This window comes from Chinchilla lanigera, unplaced genomic scaffold (assembly GCF_000276665.1).
Source record: "Chinchilla lanigera isolate Chin_1 unplaced genomic scaffold, ChiLan1.0 scaffold00060, whole genome shotgun sequence".
NCBI lineage: Eukaryota > Metazoa > Chordata > Mammalia > Rodentia > Chinchillidae > Chinchilla > Chinchilla lanigera.
In genome coordinates, this window is record NW_004955461.1 from 7,643,766 (window position 1) to 7,659,037 (window position 15,272).

At 49.3% G+C, this 15,272-nt stretch overlaps 1 protein-coding gene across 1 annotated transcript in view; it reads left to right on the forward strand.

Moving 5' to 3' along the window:
* The window catches only part of Tg (thyroglobulin), a 216,191-nt gene that overhangs the window by 156,498 nt on the left and 44,421 nt on the right, over positions 1 to 15,272 (forward strand). The window lies entirely within an intron of this gene.

Sequence of the window (15,272 nt, forward strand, 5' to 3'; positions counted from 1 at the left end):
GGCTTGGCATAAATACACAGCAGTTACAGCCATTCCTAGTCTCTTCCCTGGCTGTCCTTAAAGATGAAACACTCTGTCTCTGGGCCCCCACACAGGCATTTTGAAAGCAACACAGATGATTACAGAAAGGAATCTTAGGAAGCTGGGTCCTCACAGGATGCTTAAAGCACAGAAGAAGGGCACATCCATGGACAAGGCTGTATCCTGCCTGTAGGGACAGGGAGGAGATGGGTCCAATCCCCAGCCAGTGTCCAGGCCAACAAGAAACATGCCCCATCTCTTTTGTGTTGTATCTGGGATCAAAACCTCATGAGTTTGGAGGAGTCCCAAAGTCAGCCAGGCCACTCTCACTCAGCCTGGGATCCTTCTGCAGTGCTCTGTGTTTATAAGGACACAGAGTTTATAAGGATAGGGCCATGTCCTTGTAAACCCACTGCACACTGAAGATACTATGAGTCCAAGTATGCCTACGACCCACACCAAACCTATAGAGCGTCACAGCTTGGTGACACAGTATACTGTAGGTGGAGGGTTGTTTCCCTTGTGATCACGACCTGGAAAAATATCATAATGAAAAATTTACAGTATAATTTCTACTCAATGTATATGACTTTGGCACCAATGTTATGCTGAAAAATCTCAAGTAGAGTCATCTGTATTGGTACTAAATGGTCTATGCTATTCCAGACAGTGAGGCCTTCAAGATGAAGTAGAAGGAGGATGGTGTGAAGTGGGATTCTTAGTGTATTAAGAAACAAGATCAATCATGTTGAATGGCTTTTTTTAAGCTCATATATTCTAAATATTTTCATGAACAAGTTATCATTTAAAACTGAAACTAATATGGCATAGTATTCTCAAGGTAATCACAAGACTTGCAAAAATTAAACACTTGTGATGCACCACAAAAGTGAGGCCAGAAGAGCTTCATGTCTGAAGTTAAGCAGGAACCCCATCTTCTTGGGCCTTGTGGATCTTGGGGACTAGATGAGGCAGGCTTCCTGCAGATCAGGACTTGGCCAGTCCTTCATAGCACCCCATAAGGACAGCTTCACTTATCAGGCCCGTCCTGCAGCCTGAAGAGGTTATACAGCATTCTCCTTTCTTCCAGAGGAAATGGATGCATCTAGCCTGTCTCTAACTCCCAGCCTGGCAAACTATAGCTGGGTGACTGAGACTCACAGTCCCCATAGTGTATATTTTCAGGGCTTCTGCCCAGCCCTGCCATGAACCAGCACTATGAGAGAGGCAGGACCATGGAAACCTACCAGCCATAGGAGCCACACCTTGGACATGTGCAGGGAGGAAACACGCACGTAGCCTTCTCACCTGTGCGGAGCCCAGCTCTACATAGAGCATGCGTATGATATGCACGGGCTGCACAAAGAAAAGCCATTGCTGCTCTGTCCTTTTCTGCTGCTCCCCAAGATCTACCAGTTGCCCCAGTCCCACACTCTCTCTATCTATCACTGAGGCCTTGGGGCTTATAGAGAAAGCCCTCAGTACGTAGAGACAACTCTGAAACCAAGCACCGATAGTCTTTTGACTGGGGCTCCTTTGACAGCACCTTTCTGTCCTTATAACTTGCCCCAGCATGTAAACCTAATACCACAAGCCATAGATCTGCTCTCTAGCCCCTCAGCAGCCCCCCAGCAGCCCCTCCTTCCAGCTGGCCAGCCTCTCTCCCACTCCGTTCTCTCCTGGAGCCTCTTCCCAGCAGCAGGCCCTGGCCATAACATCCCATCGCTTCTCTTCTCCTTGCATCACAACTGTGCCAGAAAATAGCTGGAAAAGGCTTTTGTGGTCACCAGACTCCTTCCCCGTAACTTTACAGTTTTTCTCAAGCTATTGTGTGCTGTTTTACTGGAGTTCCTGGAATCCAGTACATGAAGACAAAAAGGGAGTTTAAACCTACATTTTTCAGATTTGTCTCTCCAGTAAGAGACAAATACCTAAAGTTTTGAGACGAGAAGGGAAGGCAGTCGTTGGACCTGGGGCCTGTGACTCTAACACTTCTTTGACTCCAGCACGCCACTCTTCTGTGTTCCTGGTGGTCGGAGCTCACTTTCCAAGAGGGAGGGCTGCATTTGTGCTATGAGCCCCGCAAGTCCCCATCAGGCCTCCATGGCCCCTTGGTGGCTGCTCACGAATCTCCCAGAGCCCCCAGGAAGGAGTTAACTCATCAGGAAAGGGCTTTTATTTGAGAAGAGCGAAAATACCCCTGAGAATGAAAGCTGGAGTCTCCCTAATGAAGTGGCTGAATAATTTGATTTAATCTGTGACAGTTTTATGCAGTGGCTAGAGGTGGGAGAGAGGGTGAGAGCGACATAATTGCTTCCAGGAACAATAAGAAAAGGGCAAAAGAGAAGTGAGTTAATTAACAATGGCTCGGATAATTCTCGTTTTTTTTTTTTTTTCTCCTTTGTCATTGTGGTGTGACTTCTTGATTTCCAGGTCAAAGGACTGTGATGCTATGCACATTAATTTCCCTCCAGTCTTTGGAACAATGCTGCTTGCTATAGGTGACCTTGGGCCTCAGTTTCCTTTCCTGAGAAATGAGATGAGTGAAAAAGGTGGTCTCTAGAGAGGGAGCCTTTTAACTCCACTTCATTCTAGCAATCAAGACTTCGTGGCTTTTTGAAAATTGTTAATAAGAGGAAAGAACCATCATAATTTTTATGAAGTCCCATTGGACAGAATCCAAATCCTATCTTTGTATTCATCACGATTGAGAGAGAAGACAGCTGATGTGCACCGGGCCCACCTTCGGCCCTGTGTCTCCCTGCACCCCTGTGGCAGAAATTGTTCCTGTTACAATAGCATGGGGATCATGTGCCCATGGTCCTGGAGCTAGACACCCTATGCCTCCTGGCTTCACATCTCAGGCCCTCTGCCTGGGACCATGTCTGTCCTGAAGGAGGACATTAGTCAGTGCAGGGCTGGTCAGAATTGAGTGGATGCAAGTTGAGGATAGGCCTCCCACCTACAGGGAGCTGCATCAGGAACCTGAGATATGTGGGCCAGAGGCCCTTCCATGACCAGGTTTCTCTCTGGCCAGATCCTGACTCCTTTTGTTGTGTGCTCTGCACCACCTTATAAAGGCAAAGCCCAGCCTTCCCGAGCCTTCCACTCCAGGACCATCCAGGGTGGATATATGTACCTGGTCCCTTGTGCACCTTTGACACTGTCTAGCAGGTGGGAAGAAAGGGAGCATGTGCCCTTCACAGTGCACTAGCAGAGAGAGCTCAAGGAACTCAGCCAGAGAAGGCAGACTAGACACTGTGAGTAACCTGGGAACTGAATGCACAGGGAAACCTGTCAGGCCATGCTGCCCTTTGGCCTTAGACATTTCCTCTGCAGAGTGATGGGTGTAAGCCCATTTTAAGGCATGGAAACACAATGCCATGGGGACAGGAACTTCAGTGTCCACTTGTCACCTCTCATAGCAGCAATGATGCCCAGAATAACCGCCAAGCCAGCCATAGGCCCAGGCTGAGCCCTAAAGCCTTCATGTCCTAGATGCTCTGACAGCTCCCTTTAGGGTCAATGAGCTAACTTGCTCAGCGTGCAAGGCCAGTAAGAGGTAAAGCTGGGCCTCGGAGCAGGCCTGCCTGACCCCAGGATTGTGCTCTGAACCTCTGAGCCATGCTGCCTGTCTTCCTGCCTCCTTGTTCTTTCTGAGAAGACAACAGAAGAGTGGTTCCTAACAGCCATCAGAGCAAACTTCAGGAGCCATCAGCTTTGGGGAAGGCCTTTAATACAAGGGACACAGAAGCCCTGAGGGACTCTCGGCTGTCTTGTGGCAGTGAGTGGAACCCAAGTCTGGGGATCCAGTTGGGGAACCACAGGGACAGGAGAGGCCTCAGTGAAGGCCAGAAGGAGCAGGGGAGGACTGACATGTACGGGATATTTCCAGCCCTTCCTAGGACTGTTTTAAAGAACTTTTAATTCTCTAGGACTAAACAAAAAATACTAAATTATGTATTCTAGTTTCATGAAAATTTAACCTGCACCTATATATATTCTATATAGAAAAACAGTAAATGAAATCTTCCAAAATCCTTTCAAGGACTGGCTCTCTCTCTCTCTCTCTCTCTCTTTTTCTCTCTCTCTCGCTTTCTCAGAAATGAGTGATCTTATAGGTAAATTGATCAGTTTTTCCTTAATGCCTCTAAAATGTCCCAGTTTTCTCCATGTGCATGAGTTTCTCTTATGTCCAAAGTTCTGGAGCAAGGAGGGAACCCTAAATTAGAGTCTTCACTACAGATTGTTCAGAGTTCAGCTCCCCATGTCCTGACTGGCAAGTGTCCTTAGGCAAATTCCTTCACTTCTCTGAACCTCTACTTTTGAATCCATCCATTTGGGATAAATGCATGCACCCCAGGGCTGTCTTGAGGGTTCATTACGTATCATATCTGAAGCAGAGATTTGTCTGCTAAGTGGTAGCTAAAAGTTCACCAACATTAGATCCTTTTTAGGGGATGGGGTGGCCCCCTATTCACAACACAAACTTAAATAAGCCCTTTCCCTTCTCTTGGGGCAGGGTCCCCAGATACTAAGTGGAAAGCTGGACTATTGCTATGGCTCTTTTACCTCAACCTTTCCCATGTCACTACAACTGGTACCTGTGACTCCACTCTAGACTCAGGGCTTGTTCAGAGCTGCCTGGGGCGGACTCTCTACTTCAGGGAAAATGAAAGCTGGCAGAGGGGCTCGGCACAGTTGCTCCCCCTGCTGAGGACCTGGCCGGATTTCCGGGGCACTCCACCACATCCTGACCTTGCTCAGCAGGTGCTCTTCTCAAGCGGGGGCCGGGGGCTGCCGAGCCACCTGCCCAGTGACCCACTTTGCTCCCAGCTTTCCTCGCCAATATGTGTAGCCACAGGCCTGTGCGCCCCGGGCCTGGCCCTGGGTGCAGGATGCTTCTGCGTACAGGGCAAGAGACAGGCCCACAGAGAGCAGGCGGCTGGTTGGCGAGGCATGTGCTTCCCTCCAGCCTTCTCCCCATGCCTGGTTCCAAAGCAGAGGCTCTGACACTTCCCTGAAAAGACAGCCTGGGATCCTCTCATCTAAGATATTTAAACTGGTTGTTTCAAACTATATTTTACAGACAAACACCCTAGAAGCTCAATTCATAAAATAGACAAAAACAAGGCACAGGCTGGGGGCGGGGATTCAGTACCTCTCCCCTGCACTCCCCTTTACAGGGTATCTCAGTCCTGTGATACTATCCAGCACCCACTGAAAACTAGCAATTCACTTCTCTGCTTTTATAAAAGAAAAGCTCAAGGAGGGCAAGCAACCCGCTCGAGGTCACACAGGAAGCTGTCTGTCCGCTACTAGAGACCCACTGCCCATTTGTTGTCCCGGCTGCCAGTTCTGATCCACATGTGTGTCAGATTTATGGCCTCTCTCACCCTTGGATGCCCAGGGAGAAATGTCATAGGTATGTGAGCTATCAAAGAGGATGGGCTTTGCCCTGAGATTAGTTTAGGCTGGATGTTATCCTGTGACCCATTTCATGGTAATCTTAAGATGTTATAGAAAAAGCCAGGTCTGGGGCTAGCCAGTGCTGAGCATGTTCTACTGCTTTCCCCCACTGGATGGAGTCACATCTGCCTTGCCGAGTTTTCACGAGGAGGATTAGCAAGCGGAGGTGCTGAGGCTAAGGCTGAGCACACTGTAATTTTCGTAGCCCACTGGCACAGGTGTCTCCAGGACCCGGCTGTGTCAGAGCAGAGGGACGTACATTGCAAGGGATGCTGGAGCTCAGAGGGCAGAAAGGGGTGTCCTTGGCCTAGCTTCACACTCCCCTGAAAGGACTGCAAGTATCTTTCATTTTCAATCAGCTTTCCATGCACAGAGGCCCAGCCTCCAGGTGGGGCCACCCCACCTGTGATGTTGTTGGGCTTGGAAGATTGTTTCTGGCCAAAGCTGTGTGAAGGATGGGGCCAGGTCCTGGGTACACACACAACCTGTGAGCTGCTGACATAACAGCAATGGCAATGAGAAATTAGCATGCTACTAGATTTGTACAGAAGGGGAAACAATGATCACGAGTAGATTTCAGTTCAAACGTGAGTCCTCGGCAAATGTGACATCATCAGAGAACGAGACTGGGGAGCACTCGTGTGGGCCTGAAGGGCATTGGTGACTCCAGCCCAGAGACTGGAGAGGCTTTGATTTCTCCATGATATCACCTTTCCCAGCAAGGGTTAGATTGGCTTTTTATTCATACACTAGATAGGTCATTAGCATTACTCATGGACTTACCAGGCCAGATAGAAATCGGAAATCTGCCCAATGCAGCTTATGCTGATGAGAACCCCTGGATTAGACCTTCTCCCATAGATGACCTGTCACAGAGCAGATGACCGAGCCCATGCCAGGTCCCTCAGAATGTGGGTGTCAGCTGTCTAGAGAGATCTCAGAAGTTTCTCCTGGGCTGCTGAGGGGAGCCCCGCTGCTCTTTCTTCAGACTGCGGTTCCCACATTCCTTCTGAGGCAGGGAACTCAGGGGAGGGGAAACTGCAGCCACAATGTGCCTGGAGACAGCGGGCGAGTGAATGCCCGCAGGTGTCTAGTTCTCTGTGTTCTAAGGCTGCGGGAAATCTGTAATCTGTAGTGTTTGTCAGCTTCTGTGGTGTGGTACTCCTCCTGTGGCTGATCTGCAGTTTCCAGGATGCAGTTGGGGTGAGATGTGCTGAGTGGGCCTCAGGAGCTGGCACTCAGGGTGCTTGGAGTATAAACTCAGAGACACAGCTTCAAGCTCAGTGTTCACGTGACTTGGGAGGCTCGGGGCAATGACCCAGCTTTAAAGTGGGGAGGAAGCTTCCCTCTCCCAGGCTGATTCATTTACAGCCTCCCAGCTGCTCTGCTTCCCCTGTTTTCTCTTCATGGTTCTCTCTCTCCTTCAGGGTACTTGCCGTGAAAGGCCTTGTGTATTTGCAGCCCTTCCTGCAGGATAACTTTCTGAGGATAGGCTCTGTATTGACTCCTCAGTAAATATTTATGGCCTCCAAAGAGCCTGGTATGTAATAGCTGTTCAGTTAATTAGCAGACTGGCTGAAGGCATAGTACAGAAAGCTCCTGGCCTAGTGCAAGCGGGAAGCAGTCTGCTTTAAAGGCACCCTGATGCAGTCAAGGTGGTCAGTGTGCCCCTAAAGACAAGTCAAGGACAATTCTCACTTTCCTCTGAGGCTCTTCAGGTATCCTGAGCTTCAGTCACCATTAGCTCCACCCACAGCAAGCCCTTCAGCTGCAGTGCCAAGCTGCCTTGTATTGTGTCAAGGGAAGTGGAACTTTGCAAGGCTATTTGACAACAAATGTGAGCCACTGAGCCTTTCACAAGCCTGTTTCTGGCGAGAGCTGAAGGTACTGTAATTGAGCACGCTCTCCTCTCCCTTAGTGGGACTCAGAGGGGAGGAAGTGGTTTGGACATGATGTACTCCATTCCTTCGGAGCCTTGGGGAGGCAGAGAGAGGGAGGAAGTCAGTCACATGGTGTGACCTTAATGCATACTTATTGAGGAGATGGATGGATGAATGGACAGATGGATGGATGGGAGGATGGATGGGAGGATGGATGGATGGATAGATAGGTGGATGGATGTGTGGCTGGGAGAAAGGTTGGATGGATGGGAGGATGGATGGATGGATGGATGGATGGATGGATGGATGGATGGATGGTTGGATGGATGGATGGTTGGATGGGTAGCTGGCTGGGTGGCTGGCTGGCTGGCTGGATGGATGGATGAGCAGATGAATTGGCAGACACATAGATAAAAGTACTAACTTCTCCCTCAGGTTGGTAACTAGAACCAGTTGTTTGGACTGACATCCTGTAAATCTTTAATGAGAATTTAAAATTCTACATTCCCTCAGAACTGGGGAAATAAGTTCTTGTTGAAAAATGAAAACCCAGCAGCATCTGGTAATGCAGAGTGTGGACTGGGGTGCACTGCAATGAAACATTTCTGTGAGAAAGGCGTGTTCTCTTGGGGGGCGGGGTGTTGCCACTCCCGTAGCTAAGAGTGGGGAGTGCTTCCGTAGTAGGGAAATGGTTTCTGTTTGCTGCAATGCAAACCCACCCATGTCTGTTTCACTTTTGTCAGATGGAGGAACAAGCAGAAATATGCCTTGAGAAAAATGGAAGAGGAGTGCTCAGCTCACTGATTTTGCAATTTGCTCCACCTGCTAACAATTTTCAGCCTAGGAACACTAGGGACTTGATGTATTTTAATTGTCTGGTTCAGGAAGGTTTTAACAGCCATTATTTAGTACTTAGCATCTCCGAGGTATCACATACAATTTAAACATATTATAAACACACAAGGAAGTTGGGCTTCTTTCTATGAGGAAGAAGCTGACATCTAGAGAGGCAGAGTGATTTTCCCAGTGTCACACAGACCTTCATGGCTGCCCCAGGTGCTGTTCCAGCTGCAGCTGACACTGGCTGCTCACCACACCTCTTGCTGCCTCCTTGAGCTGTGGACAGTGCCAGAGTGCAAATGCATCTCAGTCTGTCTGTCTCATGGGTTATTACTGTTATGCTTCTCAGGAAATAGGGGTCACTTTTGAAGAGCATTCTTCTAACCAGAGAGTATCTCTTATAACTGAATTTCTAGAACTCTCTTTGGAGGTCCCCCAGCCCCAGCCCCAGGTGAAAAGGATCACACCCCAGTTTAATAGACTGACTACTCAGCACCTCATAGCCAACATTATAATTGCAGAGTGTGGGATGTGTCTCTTCTGAATAGCACTGCTTTAGATACAAGATTCTATCCCCAGTCTCTCCTGCTCACTGAGGATCTACCTTCCCCTTCCTCAGCCCCTTAGAGCACCTCACTGCCCCTACCTCCCAACATCTGGGTGATTGGGAAAGCCACTTCACCTCTCTGAGTGCTATTTCTCATTTGTCAAAAGCGAGTAACTATTGCGATCTTACAGTCTTGCTGTTTCATGCTATGCTCCTCCCCATTCCTTGGGGTGGCAGACAGCATCTCTCACACCCTAATGCACAGTCCCCTCAAGGCTATTCTGAGACCAAAGCTCAGATCATTCTCTGATCAGGCTCTCTGCATGTGTAGGTACCTAAGAGAATGTGCAGCATGCCACATTCTTTAGGAAATTCTTCTAACTGGAACATTGTATGATTTCAGAATCTATAGACATTACATATTGGCCTTACCTGTAACTGCCATCCTCAAACACACACCCTTAAATTACTGTCAGTTACATTTGCCACCTTCCCGAAGAAGATCCACACTATGGTGCTCCCTGCACACTGTTGCAATCACTCAGTCTGCCTGGGCTCTGTGTGCTTTTAGATATGATGACAACTCCAAGCTGACAGCATTTACTGTGCACCTATTAAGCCTCAGAAACTGTCCCAGGCAATTGGCATATTTTAATTCATTTAATACGGCCAATATCTGTGTAAACTAGGTACCATTACTGTCATTTTAAAGAAGAGAAAATAAAAGCCTGGAGTGGTTTAAATGACCTTCCCGAGGCCACACAGCTAGGAAATCTAATGGGAGGTCCTAGCTGTCACTTGTAAGAAGCCTGCTGTGTGCCAAGCTGCTCTTGAGGGAGACACTGTCCCCTGGCAGGAGTGTGTCCACCCACCCTCTCCAGCCCTCCTTTTACCCAACATGCTTGTTCTTGGGAGCTCTGCCCTAGCTCCCCAAAGTCAGTTCCTACCAGCTGTGCATCAGGAGGGTCCTGAAGTCTCTCCCCACCCTGAACCCAAGATACCTTCAAGCGTTGGGCATGGCCTCTCCGGGAGCTGGCTGTGGAGCGGCCACCAGGCCCAGGTCACCTCCTCTCCATCAGCTGCTGCTGCTATATGAACAGGCGGCCAGAGCTCGGGAGGGCGTGGAGGAGAAGCCCATGCTATCACGAAGCTCCTTAGTTGCTAAACCGCCACACACTTCCTCTGCTAGAAACAAGGAAGACGCGTGGCTGGCAGAGGGCAGGTTCCTGTTTTCACCAGCCAAGCTGAGCAGACTTCTCTCTGCAAGGACAGTGAAGAGAGAGGCATTATTATTTTTTTTTTATAAAGCACTTGAGAGTACAGGCAGCTTGATTCTAAATGGCCAGGGCTTTCAGAAACTTGGTCTTTTTTTTTTCTCTAATTAAAAGGCAGACGGGGCTATGAATTTGCTCGTGTGCATCCCAGGAGCTTGCGGGCCCTGCAGCCTGTGGCTTAGCTGGCTGCAGCGTCTCTCCTGTAAGTTCCTCAATTTCTACAGTTTTCTTGCATCACGGCTGAATGGACACAGAGCTGAGCTGCAAGGCCCAGTTCTGGTTCCGTGGACAACAGGTTCCAGTTGCCAGAGACTTGGAGCAGTGAGCCACCAGGCGCTGTGTGCACAGAGCTGCCAGTCAGTTCCCATCCTGGGCTCCTCCCCTCCTGTGTCACTAGCAGAAGAAACCAGAAATTTATGGGAAAGAGTCAGTTCTCCCAAGTCAAGACTAAAGAGACAGGCAGCCCCATATAGGGAAGAAGCCTTGACCAGACCCTGAAAGCAGAGAAGAAATAAGAAATAGCACTGGGAGTGCAGGGGTATGGGAAGCTATTCTGCCTATTAGGTAATGCTGGGTGGAGGTTTTCCTTGCGGGGTAGTAAGGATATTGTGGCCTTGGGGAGAAGGCTTAGGGACTGCATCTTAGGGACCTCACTCTGTTTTAGGCACTACGTTTTGACCTATTGGAGGTGAGTATCATGATGGCTACAACTGTCAAATGGCACCCACATACACACCCACACACAATCACCATGTAGAAAGAGAGAATGTGCAAGCAAGTGTAGATATTTTGAATCTGTGTGAAGGGTGTATAAGTATGCATTGTTCTACTCTTTCAATTTATGATTAGAATTAGAAATGGAAATTAGAATCTATATTTAAGTATCACAAAATATAAGTGTATGTCACACACATGTCTAAATCTTGGTATTCAAAGTGTGTTTCAAGCAGGGAGACCCAAGAATGTGGGAGTTCTGGGCATGCTGATAGAAGAGGCAGAGGCCACCTAGATATCAGGTCTAGGATGGCCTGGGAATTATGTCCATGGACCCAGGAAGGCCAGGTGACAGTGATGATGGCCTCTGTGAGCTCCTCCCAACCCCTCCCAGCCCCTCACAATTCACAGAGTGAACAGTGCATCAGAGACTCCGGCACCTTGCTTGTAGTCACACAGCGGGTCCCAGCATAGAGTCAGAGCAGTCTAGGGCCTGTGACCCGTAGCTTCACCCAGTGAGGGTGAGCTGACACAGCCACCCCAGCCAGTCATTTGGAAACCTCGCTCAGTGGAGTTTGCAAAGATGAATTAAAAACACCGGGGCCACATCTATATTTAGAAGGCGCTGTGTACTAGATAGATGCTCCCACAGATGGCTTGTGAAAACACTCGGTCTGAGCAGAGCATGCTGGGAAGGTGTAGAGGAAATGTCGCAAGGGATGGAGGGGGCAGCTTGCCTGAGTGGGGAAAAACAGTCCTGGGGAAGTGCAGCTTCCCCCAACTCACACCAAGGAGGGAGAGAGAGTTCGGCTTACAGTTGGTGTGCGCTGTGCTATGACTTTGCGTAAACATTTCCTGAGGATCCCTGAAAGTGTCCCCTCGCCCCATCATTCCTTCAGGGAAACTCCACTAGGCACAACACAGCTCAGATGAAAGCTCCAGCTGTGAGTAGGTTGGCCAAGCTGGACTTTGCTGCGCTCCGCTCCTCTGGAGGAGTCCTGTGGTAGAGACAGGCAGGGCCACCATTCGTTATGGGCTGCTGTGGTGCATTAGGGCTAAGGGGTGCTCCCCACAGGTGGGCAGAGTCAGGGATGTGCTCCTCTATACGTGTCAGGAGCTGGGACCTGCAGGAGGACAAGCGACCAGCCGAGGGACAAGCCAGGATATGACAGCACGTGGAGGGAATTGCTGGTGTGTCTTGAAGTCTGGGGGAGACACAGTTGGGTGTTGAAAGCATTCCAAGTTGGTGGCAGAGGCAGACAGGTGACCGCAGGCAGGGCCCGTGGAGGGGAGGGCATGGGAGCCGTGAGAGCCCAGGCACGCAGTGTTAGGGCCTGTGGAATGGCAGAGGACCTGAGAAAGAGGACTGCATTTTATTTTGCCACACAGGCCTTTCTACTGCTCCTGTCCTTGACCATCCCTCTGCAGTCCATTTTCCACTCTGTACATGGTTTTCTCTCCTCATCCAGGGAAGGGATTGAGTCAAAAATGTTGTCTTTTATTCATGTATGCATTTTATTTTCCATTCACTCACTAACTTTGTTAGTACTTGCTATGTGCCAGGCATAGTGCATGCACCACACTTCCTGCCAACAGATCAGGCCCTACCTTCAAGGAGCTTATAGCCAAACCCTCCTTTCCCTGTTGCTCAGGCCCATAAAACAGTCTACTGCATATGCTGTACTATTGAGTGTGGCATATATCTGCAAACTTATATATATGTAAAACCTGCCTTGATAAACAAACAGGGAAGACTCCACAGAGACAGCACAGACTGGCTCCAACCCTTCCTGCCCTTGAAGAGTTTATAATTTAAAGGAATTACAGATTCAGATCAGAACCCTGGGAGCTGGACTTTGGTGAGGAGAGAACCGGGGAAAACAGGATTCCTGGGCTGCAGGTCCACATGAGAACCCAGCACTATGATCCCATAGGACCAGGTCAGATTCCGCACTTGATCTTAGCCAAAAGGCCGAGAAGCGATGACCAGGTCAGATTCCATTCCAGAGGCATAGTCGTCATTCAAGGTCATTGAGGCACAGAGTCAGTACAACAAGCAGGGATAAAAGCCTTTGCAGGTGATGCCCACATAAATATGGAGTCAGCCAGGCTGTGCCACTGGCAGGTGATGGCAATGGATCAGGAGGTCATGCTTCAGGGCTTGAAGACATGCAGGACCATCTGTGCAGGGAGCATCTGATTTCCAGAGGGCTTTGCAAATTAATTAGCTATCAGGACCCAGACAAAAGACTATAGGTTCCAAGATGCCAGCCATGCATGAACCAAGGATTGCTCAATTAAGGCCAAGGGTGTTGTCACCACCTTTGTTAAGATGACCTGCTCCCCTGGATGAGCCACTGATTTTGCACAAGTTGTCAGGAGCAGGCATCCTTTTCCCTGCTGGAGCTGGCAGCCTTCTAACCTGAAGATGCTCATTTCTCCAGCCACAGGTCTTAGAGGGGCTTCAAGTTTCAGGAGGGTCAGTGCTCCTAATATGATTTGGCATCACAGGGGAGGGGAAGTGCTGATTAAATCCCACCACGGGTCAGAGTTCACAGCTTAAGCCAGTGTTAGAAGGCCCTGGTTCTACTGGAGAGTTTTCCTACAATTCCTCCTCACACTTTCAACATAAATGTTGAGGAGGGAGGCTAGAAGAGGAGAAAGTCAGCCTTGAGAGCTAACAAGCTTCCCATCAAGAGAGAGAACCAAGTATAAATTAATCCACATGGGTGGGCCCTTCACAAGCATTTATTAAATGCCAGGCACTGTGCTTGGTCCTAGAAAGTGCTGGTGGAGTTCTGGGCTCTAAAGAGTTAAACCGCATGACCTTAAAACTCCCTGCAAGCTTGCATCCTCTCAGAGGGAATCTCAAGCCTCTGCTATAGCTGAATGGGTGCAGAGTCAGTCTTTCAGTCTTTCATTTGGGATATATTTGTTGAGCACTTCCCATGTACTAAGGATGGCTCTAGGGATTAAGTCAGAAAAGTGAAGTTTAATGCAATAGAACGTGGTTGAGAGAGTGGACAGCAAGGGGAGCTCTGCCCTCAGAAGAGTGGTATGTGATGAGAGCTCGGAGAGCCCCTTGGTGAGGAGCAAGGGAAAGAGCCATCTGGCGAAGGAACAGTCCACCCAGTGCAAAAATGCTGAGCTGGAAATGTTCGTTGTATTCAGGAGCAGCGAGAAGGGCCGGGGACAGTACTGGGGACGCCGTCACTGCTGTCACTCCCTCACATCACAGTGGCTGAAGCTGCTTAACTCCCTTGCCCTGGCCTGCACAGCTGACTCTGGGACACCACCTGGGCTAGGCATGTGGGCTCTGTGAGTGGCGTGCTAGCCGTCACTATCACAATAGCCTCCCATCAAATCTTCTACCACCCTAACTCTAATATCACAATCCCACTTACCTTTTTCTAGCCCTGTATCCCAAAAGATAACTCAACACTATTGCCATCCTCCTCAAGCACCTGTGCAAGGTCTTTTTCCATGGAGTCAGCTTCATGCCTTTCCTGGCATTCAGTGGTCAGCTGTTTCTCCCTCTGCCTTCTCAGCTCCCATGACAGCAGCACAGCTGGAGACCTCTGTGTTCCAGCCACTATGGGTCTTGTGTCCCTCCAATGACAGACAGGCCTCCTGCCTCTTTCCCTACCTTCCTTCCCTCCTGTAGGAGTACAGGCTCAAGTTCCTCCCACACTGTCCCAAGCTCACAATGCCTTGCACACCCCCAGACAACCCGAAGCAGAAGGGAACACTTCCTTGGAGCTCTTTTGCCTCATGGGAATAGGATTCATTTCGGGTTGGAATCAAGATCAGGAGAGGGGTCCAGATACCTTGGGAGTGTGTGAGCTTGTGTAGGGCTCTGAATCTCTCCTAGAGCCTAAGCAATGCTACTAGTGGTCGCAAGGATCTAAGGATAATGTGAACCAATCAACTAGGTCTGAAAGCCTTCCTTTCCTTTGTAACTGCAACATACACTTGGGAAGGCCACTGAGACCAGCATGGAGCCCCTCCCAGAGCAGACCTTGCAGGAAGAAATGCAGCAGTGCCCAACACAAGTAGTTAGGCTGTGAACATAGGTGGGCAAAGTGCTAACCATCCCAGTTGCAAGAGCACAGATACAGTGCAAGAGCACAGATTTACTCGGGAAGTAAATGTTTCTGTCTTTACGGCCACTCAGAAGTCTGATGAGTAGCTGTTGGGGACAGGATGAGTTTTCCAGCTGGAGTGGCACCTCTGTGCGTGTCCTCAGGCTCTTTATGTTTCTGTAGGAGGCCTCTTAAGTAGGTTCAGGAGAAAGAAAAGTTGGGGAAGCACACTGCATGGTGTTCTCTACTGTGAAGAGCTGCACAAGTGTATTATCTCACTAAAGCTGTTCTCCTTGCTGTTCAGCCAAACCTACTGCAGATGTCTCAGGGAGACCAGGCTGTTCTCAGTTCTGCTAGGGGTGGTGAAGAGAGGGGCAGGTTTCCTAGATGGTAGGAAGGTCCATGAGTGGGGTCAATTTCAGTACTTTGCAACTTTACTTTCTTT